Source organism: Arachis ipaensis, chromosome B10 (genome assembly GCF_059453495.1).
Source record: "Arachis ipaensis isolate K30076 ecotype BB chromosome B10, ASM5945349v1, whole genome shotgun sequence".
In the NCBI taxonomy this organism is placed as follows: Eukaryota; Viridiplantae; Streptophyta; class Magnoliopsida; order Fabales; family Fabaceae; genus Arachis; species Arachis ipaensis.
This window is the reverse complement of record NC_142435.1, coordinates 84,309,714-84,320,268: the sequence shown is the minus strand read 5'-3', so window position 1 is coordinate 84,320,268 and position 10,555 is coordinate 84,309,714. Positions and strand designations below refer to the sequence as shown.

Sequence of the window (10,555 nt, the reverse complement as noted above, 5' to 3'; positions counted from 1 at the left end):
TGATGTTAAGGACATTTTTGTGTGTGTGTGTGGGGGGGGGGGACTATAAGCCAACTTGTTTAACTGTTGAGTTACTAACTTCAGTCAGCTCTTGGTCAGGGCTCCTCGCCAATAGAGACACTTCCAGTCTTGCATCATTGTTGTCAGCTAGTTCAGCTTCAAAATCTGCATCAAATGCAACTGACAGAGGTGATTTCAAATTCAGAATGATATATTGAAATTGATATTATAAAGCAAAAGATAGATAGCCAGGTAAATCAATTATACAGCAAAATAATTAAGTTTTGTACCTGAACCATAGAGAGACAGCAGCTTTAGCTCCTTTAGGTAAAAATTTATAATCCTAGGATTTACGAGCCACAATCCTGTTAAGTGCAGTGCAGCCAGACAAATTGTACGAGGACTCTTTGTTCCTTCCTCAAGAAGATTTTGAACAAACTGTTTACCAAGCATTAAAACTAATAGTCACTAGTTTCATGAAATAACATAGCAGAAGATCAGAAAGCTTGTTGAAGAGAATACAAACCCATTTCAGGGGTCCAGGTGCATTGCCTATTTGGTGCATTATTTCATCATTAAAAAACACAGGATGCAAAACAGATGACAAAAGAGCATCAATGGAAGAAAGTCTTCTCTTGTTGCAGCTTATATGCAGTATCCAAGAGGAACGGAACAAATTCCATATCAACTGATAAAAGATAGAAAGTCATTAGATCAGTGAACACTGCTTGTGAGATGTAGAGAAAATAAGCTCGCAATAAAAATACGTGTCACTCCAATAAGCCATTATGAAGCAGAAATTGTGTGCTTTCATGCCGGTTAAAAAACAAAACAAAACCAAGTTCAAAGTAACGCAATGAAACACAACTTGTCACATTTATCAGCCACATATATGCAAGGCCCTATGGGCAATCAAGCATATATGCAAGTATTGTAAGGAATTCCACATTTGGCATGGTGATTGTTAATTAACTTATATTTCAATGCAAGCTGATGTTCTTATCATTCAATAGCAATGTTCAATATTTTACTAAGACGGCATCAGATTACATGGCTACACACATTGGCCATCTAAGATAAAAACCAGGAGATATGCCATCAATATAATATAAACAACATGAGTGTCATGCTCATGCATCCTTCATGCCTTCAGTGACATGCTCATGCATCATTCATGCCTTCAATTTCAAGCCAAAAGACTTTTGCATGAGAAGTCTATGCAAGATATGCATCTGCTTAGGCTTTAATGAACGCATTGGTTGAGGAAGAGATAAACATGTTTTGATTCGGAGATCTCAATATCTCCTATACCCAATGAATTCCCCATTTCTGATTTCCACTTTCTCTTTACATTCTGCAACTCAATTCATGCAATCACCCCCATTCCCTTTTAATTTCAGCAATTTAGCTTCTGCTCTTTAATTCATGCAATTTAAGATTCCGCCATTTCAATTTCTTGTCATTTACTTTTCCCGCCAATTTTACATTCCGCAATTCTCATCTAAATCTTGATTCCGCTCAACTAGAACACACTTCTAATCCGAATTGCTCATTCAACCAATCCTTGTGGGATTCGACCTCACTCTATTGTGAGTTTTTACTTGACGATAACCGGTGCACTTGCCGGAAGAAATTTTGCCGATCGTGCAATTTCCTAAATCGTAGCATAACAAGTTTATGTGCATCAAGTTTATGGCGCCGTTGCCGGGGATTGGTTTTCGATTGACAATTCTCCAATTGGAAGTTAACTAGATTGAGCATTTTTTTTTGTTTTGATTAATTCAGTACAAGTTACTTGTTGAATTTTAATTTCTGCACTCTGTTATATGCTTTCTTTCTTTATGCCTTTAAATTCAAGCAACTAACTCACTGACTCACTAACTGTTTGAATTAATTCCTCAACTGCTCTAACCATACTCTTCCATTAACCAAGAGTATTTCACTTGTTTGTTGCCTGTGCTGTGTTCTTGTATGACAGGTAGGAGAGGAGAGACATCAACTCCTCCATATACCGAACCAGAGAGGACCCTTCATAGACTTAGAAGGGAAGCAAGAGGGAAGAGAGTACTGGGAGAAGAAGAATCTGAAGGAGAATCTGAGGACAATTTTGAGGAAGCTCTAGATCTCAACATGGATAGAGAAGTTCACAACCATGAGAGAGCTGATGGAAACAATGCCATTCCTGAGAGGAGGGTTCTTAGTTCATACATAAACCCAACCTCTGGGAATTGTGGTAGCAGCATTCAGAAACCACCCATTCAGGCCAACAATTTTGAACTCAAACCACAGCTAATATCACTTGTGGAGAATCATTGTTCATTTGGTGGGAGTGCTAATGAAGATCCCAACCAACATCTCACAAAATTCCTGAGAATTTGTGACACTGTGAAGTCCAATGGAGTCCAGGAAGATGCCTATAAACTGCTTTTGTTCCCATTTTCACTTAGGGACAAAGCAGCTAAGTGGCTGGAATCATTCCCAAGGGGGAGTCTAACAACATGGGATGAGGTGGAAAGCAAGTTTCTGGCACGTTTCTACCCCCCACAAAAGGTCAATAGGCTTCGTTCTGAGGTTCAGACTTTTAGACAACAAGATGGTGAAACTCTCTACGAGGCATGGGAGAGATTCAAGGATTTGACAAGGAAATGCCCACCAGACATGTTCCATGATTGGGTGCAATTGCATATTTTCTATGATGGACTCTCTTATGAATCAAGGAAGGCTGTAGACCATTCATCAGGAGGTTCATTGAACAGGAAAAAGACTGTGGAAGAAGCCATTGAAGTGATTGAGACAGTGGCTGAGAATGAGTACTACTATGCATCAGAGAGGCACAACACTAAGGGAGTCATGGAGCTGAACCATGTTGATACAATTCTAGCCCAAAACAAGGTGTTTGCCAAGCAACTAGCAGAGCTTACCAGGCAATTAGAAACAAAGCAAGTGGCTGCAATACACACACAAGATCAAGAGGAAGTAAGCATTGAAGGAGGTGATTGGGAAGAGGCCAACTATGTGGGAAACCAACAAAGGCAATCATATGATCCACATTCCAACACTTACAACCCAGGATGGAAAAATCACCCAAACTTTGGGTGGGGAAACCAACAAACCCAACCACAAAACCACAAGCCTTACAACCACAACCAACATAACAATTCCACATACCAAAACTCCAACCAAAGATCATACCAAGCCACACAAAACACTTACTCCCAACCATCATATCATGGCCAAAATAATCAACCTACCCAACCTAATCCAAACCAACAATTTCAAGATCAATTAAACCGGATAGAAGGAATGATGGCAACCATGAGTCAAGACATAACCGAATTGAAAAGCTTCAGGGATGATGTGAGAGCTACCTTAAGAAACCATGGTGAAAAACTCAAGAGGATGGAGTCTCAAGTAGGAGAGCTATCTCAACAGGCCCCCAAATCAACTGCAGTGTTCCCTAGTGACACAGAAAAGAATCCTAAAGGGGAACAAAAGAGAGTGAGATGGGAAGAATGCAAGGCCATCACCATATTGAAGGAAGTCTCAGAAGAAGAAGGAATCAGGCCCTCAGAGCAGGAGCCAGAAATCTTGAAGGAAGGTGTGGAAGAAGCTAAGCAGGAAAGTGGAACTGAGCAAGCCAAGGAGCTGCAAAAAGGCATGCTGGAAATATACCAACCAAAAGCACCATTTCCTCAGAGGTTAGGAGGAGGTGAAAAAGGGAAAACCTATTCAAAGTTTTTAGAGACATTTAAGTCTCTCCATATCAATATTCCCTTTCTTGAGATTCTCCAGCAGATGCCTACACATATCAAGTATTTAAAGGAATTGCTGAGCAAGAAAAGAGTTTTAAAGGGAGGACAAACTGTAATAATGAACAAAGAATGCAGTGCCCTCATCAAGAAGGATATAATCTCTAAGAAAACAGACCCAGGAAGTTTTCATATCCCTTGCATCATAGGGGAAACAAAAATTGACAGAGGATTCTGTGATCTAGGAGCTAGCATAAATGTGATGCCTCTAACTCTTATGAAGAGGCTACAACTGAATGAGGTGAGATCCACTGATGTAATCATACAACTGGCTGACAAAACTCAGAAGCAAGCTGAAGGGGTAGTTGAGAATGTGCTGGTGAAAGTGGGAGATTATTACTTCCCCACAGACTTTGTCATTTTGGACATGGAGGAAAGCTACCTACACCTTATCATTCTGGGAAGACCATTTCTAGCCACTACTAGAGCGCTCATAGATGTAGAACAAGGAGAGCTAATTCTGAGAATACATGATGAACAGCTCATTTTCAAAGTTTTCAAACCTGCATCTGAGCCTGAACCAGAACCTGAAAAGCCTAAGGATGATAGTAGCCATCTGTGTTTGGAGGAAAGTAATCCAGCAGCTGAAACTCTAAAACAGTCTTTGGAAGGCAAACAGGAGTTGCAAGAGTTAAAGCCACAAGAATCAATGGAAACAGATCAGAAGGATCCTCCTGGCATAAGGGTCAATGAAGAAAGCTTCAAGAGAAAGGGAAGAATTGTAAAGAAATTGCCAAGAGGGTGGAGAAACAAGAAAATTCCCACTGAAGGTTTTTCTCCGGGAGATAAAGTGATATCAAGTCATTATCTGCCAATCCCACCTGACCTCAAAACCATTCCTTCCCAGCTCCCTCAAGTGTTCACAATCAGAAAAGTTCTTTCTATGGAACATTTAGAGGTCATGAAGGAATCAAGTGGGGACGTTTGCATAGTGAGAGGAGAAAACGTCAAGCACTACAATCCACCCTAACAAGGGACAACCGTCAAGCTAGTGACGTTAAAGAAGCGCTTCATGGGAGGCAACCCATGTTTTTAATATCCTTACTTTTTTGTTTTGTTTTGCATCTAATAAAGCATGGTTTCTTATGCATGAACTTGAATCCTCAGGACAACTGCTGAAAGAGTGCACTAAACATTGCATATAAAATACAATTTGTCTCTAAGTTTGGTGTGCCTGAAGGCACCCCAAACTTTATTCAAAATGCATTCAATTTTTCATGCAAAGAGCACAACCAAACATTAAGTTTGGTGTTCCTCTTTGAACACGGTTCATGAAAAGCAAGAAGTTCCTCTGGATTTCGAAATTCATGACAAGTAGACCATTCGCATGTTTTAATACTTTGGTTTCAATTACTTAGGGTAGTAACTTTGTTTAGAATCAAAGAGCCAAAATGACTATGATTTATTAGAATTATGCACATTCATTAAGGACAACCAATATGGATTTCATGTCATTAGGAGACTTTACCAAACACTAAGTTTGGTGTCCAATAATAAGTGTGCATACATACAAAAGTCACGGCTATAAGCTCATGAAGTCAATCATTGATTTACATGTGCAAGTACTATTCATCATTCACATGGACCGAAAAATAATAGCAAACTTGTTTGTTTGTGCAGGTACAAAAGAAAAGACAAAAATGGAGGAAGCCACTTCTGCAACAAACCATTAGAGGCATTGCTTCTAAAATATGGAGTCAAACACAAGGTAGCCACACCATACCATCCACAAACAAGTGGGCAAGCCGAAATATCTAACAGAGAACTCAAAAGGATCCTGGAAAAGACTGTGGGAACTTCAAGGAAGGACTGGTCGATTAAGCTAGATGATGCTCTTTGGGCATATAGGACAGCTTTCAAAACACCAATTGGAATGTCTCCTTACCAACTAGTATACGGAAAAGCTTGCCATTTGCCACTGGAGTTGGAGCACAAGGCATACTGGGCCTTGAAACTTTTGAACTTGGACAGCAAAGCTGCTGGAGAAAGAAGGATGTTGCAAATTCAAGAGTTGGAAGAGTTCAGAGCTGAAGCTTATGAGAATGCCAAAATTTACAAAGAAAGAGCAAAGAAGAAGCATGACAGCAACATAGCCCCAAGGAAATTTGAAGAAGGACAAAAATTATTGCTCTACAATTCTAGGCTGAAGCTATTTCCAGGGAAGCTAAAATCAAGGTGGTCTGGACCATTCCTTGTCACCAAGGTCTCCAAATATGGACAAGTAGAAATCATGGAAGAAAAGTCACAACGAACCTTCATTGTGAACGGTCAAAGACTCAAACATTACTTGGGAGATGTGGAGGAGAAGGACAAGGTTAAATATCACCTCAACTGAGGAAGCTGACCGTCAAGCTAATGACGTTAAAGAAGCGCTTGTTGGGAGGCAACCCAACCTGAGGTAATACCCTTTTGCTGTTTCTTTATTTGTTTCAATAAAAAGGGTGAAGTAGTTTCTGTGCATTGCAAAGAATTAAGTTTGGTGTTTCACACCAAACAATGAATTCGTGGATCAATAATTCAAAGGGGAATGTGTGACTCTAAGTTTGGTGTTCCACCATAAAGATCAACTGAACACAACAACCTTTGAATTATATGAAAAGAACAACCATTCTAAGCAGTCACAGAAATGCTTAAAACCCTTAGCAGCAACTTCATTCCAAAGAGAACTCAAGGATTCAAAGAACAGAGAAGTAAGTGGGAGACTAAGTTTGGTGTTCACACACCAACTTAAGACTCAGATACTTACCCACACATAGTTGAGCTAACCACTCAAGTGCTTGAAGAGCAAGCAACTTCATCACTGTTTGCAGGAAAGGAAACAAGGATCTTAAAACATGAAGCAACAATTAGGAGAAGAAGGAGAAATTAAAGTGTTTCCTGGCAACAAAGAGAAAACAAGGAATTTCACAAGGTGGTATTGTTCCTTGATAATTCTTTAAAAAGGGCAAAACAAAAGCATGCTTGTTCTGGTTTAAACTGTAAATGTTGAATCTTTCTGGAATGTGAAGTTTTTAGTATATTTGTCTGTTTATTGCTTTGAATAAAGTGAATGCCTAGATGTTTGGATATAACTTCATCTTCTTAAACAAGTGCTTGCCATGCTTGTTCTGTTTCCAAAAATAAAAGAAAAGTTGAACAAAAGTGACTTGGCTCAATTAGTGACAAATCAAGTAGAATTAAGTGGTGGTATGCATGCTTGATTGTTTAAGTCAGATCACTGGAAATAGAGTGTAGAATTATCATTTTTTGTGTAGAAATTGAAAACTGTCTATGGATCTTGATGAATAAATGTCTTTGGCCATGAAAAAGAAAGAAAAAGAAGAAGAAAAAGCCACTGAAAAAGGGCAACCAAAAAGCAAAAAAATTGAGAAAATAAGCTAGGCACCAATGGTTTGAACTTCTGAGACAAATGCCTGTGGTGTTTATGTATTAAGGATATGCTTGGATGAATAGGTTCTGAGGAGTGTTTCAACACTCGGTAACTTGGGTTAACTAACCCGGGATTATCAAACAAAAGTCCATTATCAAGAGCAACCTAAATACAAAACATTTAGTCACACAAAGAGGTGCTGGGCACCAATGTCTCAAGAAGAAATGTGAACTAAAATGCCTAAAGTGGATATGTGTAGTGCACTGATAAGAAAAAGAAAATGCCAAAGGCTTGTGCAACACATGACACTAAGCAAACAAGAAGCAAAGGAGCTCTAAGAAAAAGAAAAGAAAAACAAAGAAGAGAAAAGTGCCAAGGACATAAGAATAACAAGAGGCCATAGCAGTGTTTGATGGATGCAATGAAAAAGTGATAATCTTATCTGATAAGTATGAAAAAGTGATGCTGCAACTTTCTGCATAAAACCCTTCTGATGAACTTCAAATGCTTGCTAATATAGCCAATGTAATTGCTTTCTGTTTCATACTTTCTTCTCAAATAACTCAGGACTTGCTTAGGGACAAGCAAGTATTAAGTTTGGTGTTGTGATGCCAAGGCATCTTAGGCTAGTTTCACTAGCATTTTTCTGTTAGTTTTAGTTGTTTTATGCACTTTCTTGAGCTTAAAGTAACCAAGAATGGTTAAATGAATAACAAAGCAATGAACCATCCAAACAGTATGATTTTAATGCAAAATCCATGAGTTTTAGTTATATTACTTGAATGCTATGAATGGAAGATTTCTCATGAAATTTTGCAAGACTTTGATGCAATTGTTTGGATGATTTCAGGGAAGAAGAGGCTAAGCAAGGAAGCAACAAAATCAATAAAGGAAGCTTGAATATCACATGTGGAGTTTAAGTTCCAGTTTAAGCCTAAACTGGAGCTTAAACGCCAGAATCAGGAAGGCTAAGAAATGCTGGAATTGAAGTTTAACCTCCAGTTTAACCTTAAACTGGAGGTTAAACGCCAGAATGAAAGTCTCACCAAAGAAGCATTTCCACGTTTAACCTCCAGTTTAACCTTAAACTGGAGGTTAAACGCCAGAAGTGAGAAGGACACCAAGGGGGGCAGTTCCACGTTTAACCTCTAGTTTAACCTTAAACTGGAGGTTAAACGCCAGAAAGGGGAAAAGCACCAGGGAGCCATTTCCACGTTTAAGCTCCAGTTTGACCTTAAACTGGAGCTTAAACGTGTTCGACCAAGTTTCTCCTCCAGGGTTGCTTTCTCCATTTCCACGTTTAAGCTCCAGTTTAACCTTAAACTGGAGCTTAAACGTGTTCGACACCCCAGGGCTACCTTTCTCAGCTTCCACGTTTAAGCTCCAGTTTAACCTTAAACTGGAGCTTAAACGTGTTCGACCTCCAGGATGCCTTCTTCCATTTCCACGTTTAAGCTCCAGTTTAACCTTAAACTGGAGCTTAAACGTGTTCGACCTCCAGGGCTGCCTTTTCTATCTCCACGTTTAAGCTTCAGTTTAACCTTAAACTGAAGCTTAAACGTGTTCGACTATATTACCCTCCAGGGCTGCCTTATTCCATTTCCACGTTTAAGCTTCAGTTTAACCTTAAACTGAAGCTTAAACGTGCTTCCACAAAAGGCATCACTGGAAGTGTCTGGCGTTTAAGCTGCAGTTTAAGCTTAAACTGCAACTTAAACGCCACTCTTGGAAAAGGGTTTCTGGGCCAAAAATATTGCGGTTTAAGTTAGTATTTGAGCACAAACATTAACTTAAACTTACTCTGGTATGAAACCCAATTGAATATCATGGTTTATAGGATTGGGCCTGAAGGATTGATGAGTCTGAAATTTCCATTTATTGAGTCATGTGTCATTATTTGATTATCACTAAGTTGGCTCAATGAATGTTACAGAATTTGGATCAACAGCCTCATCAAGATTATGGATCATAAACCCAAGGCAAAAGGAAAGCAGGAAGAGGCCTCAAAGCCCAAGAAACACAACAGAAGCTCAATATAGAAAGTGTATAAATAGGATAGAATTTAAGTTAGAGAGAACTTTTACCTTTTCATTTGGCTAGTTTTCATATCTTTGTAATTGAATTCAGAGCTATGACTCACTAAACCCCCTTTCATTGGGTTAGGGAGCTCTATTGTAATTCAATGAATCAATAATAGTTTATCTTCTTCTTCAATCTTTTCTCTTGAATTTTGTTAGAAAGCTTCTCGATCTAATTCCATTGGGTAGTTGTCTTGGGAAAGAAACTACCCATAATTGGAATCCTTCGGAACCTTGGGAAAGGAATGGAGGATTCATGCTAGAGAAGCTTTCTCACAGTGAATTGGATTGGGGTTTGGATGGATATTGTGACATGTAATCCTACCAAATTGTGGTTCATGAAACTGTGTGGTATAATCAGTGATCGAGCATCATCTCTTCTTATGAACATTTAAACCAAGGGATTGGGAATTTGTTTGTTTTTAGAGAGAATTGGTGAGCCAAGGGATTGGGATCCAATCATATAAGATTGCCAAGCAAAATTTAATGAACGCATTGGTTGAGGAAGAGATAAACATGTTTTGATTCGGAGATCTCAATATCTCCTATACCCAATGAATTCCCCATTTCTGATTTCCACTTTCTCTTTACATTCTGCAACTCAATTCATGCAATCACCCCCATTCCCTTTTAATTTCAGCAATTTAGCTTCTGCTCTTTAATTCATGCAATTTAAGATTCCGCCATTTCAATTTCTTGTCATTTACTTTTCCCGCCAATTTTACATTCCGCAATTCTCATCTAAATCTTGATTCCGCTCAACTAGAACACACTTCTAATCCGAATTGCTCATTCAACCAATCCTTGTGGGATTCGACCTCACTCTATTGTGAGTTTTTACTTGACGATAACCGGTGCACTTGCCGGAAGGAAATTTGCCGATCGTGCAATTTTCTAAATCGTAGCATAACAAGTTTATGCGCATTAGTTGGACCAAATAAATACAAAACAGAAGAATCTATTGCCAATATCTGACCTGCGATAGTGTCGCGTAGTTACGATCAGCAGTGGCAATGATTAGCACCTGACATGTTACGTAAGTGAATAAGTGTGAGTATCAAAATTGTTTAAGGTGGGAGTTAATGTCAAAAATAAAAACCAGACAAATTGATAAACATAATGACAATATTCTATTCTTTATCAGAAGGTAAGATAAACATAAAAAATCACTAATCTAACAATACTCATTAATCTGTTAAACCCATATTTCACAAATGGATGCAGGTCCACCAGATGAGTAAGAATTGACTGAGAGAGAGTAATCCAGCCGGCGAAGGAGTAGCGGAAGGTGGATCAGA

The 10,555-nt window shown here is 38.9% G+C and overlaps 1 non-coding gene across 1 annotated transcript; it reads right to left on the bottom strand.

Annotated features, from left to right (window-relative positions):
- Positions 1–2,556: 2,556 nt before the first annotated feature.
- Positions 2,557–2,660, bottom strand: LOC148580674 (small nucleolar RNA R71). The gene has a single exon (XR_015899288.1). It is a non-coding gene; the product is annotated as a small nucleolar RNA R71 (small nucleolar RNA).
- Between the last annotated feature and the right edge of the window lie 7,895 nt (positions 2,661–10,555).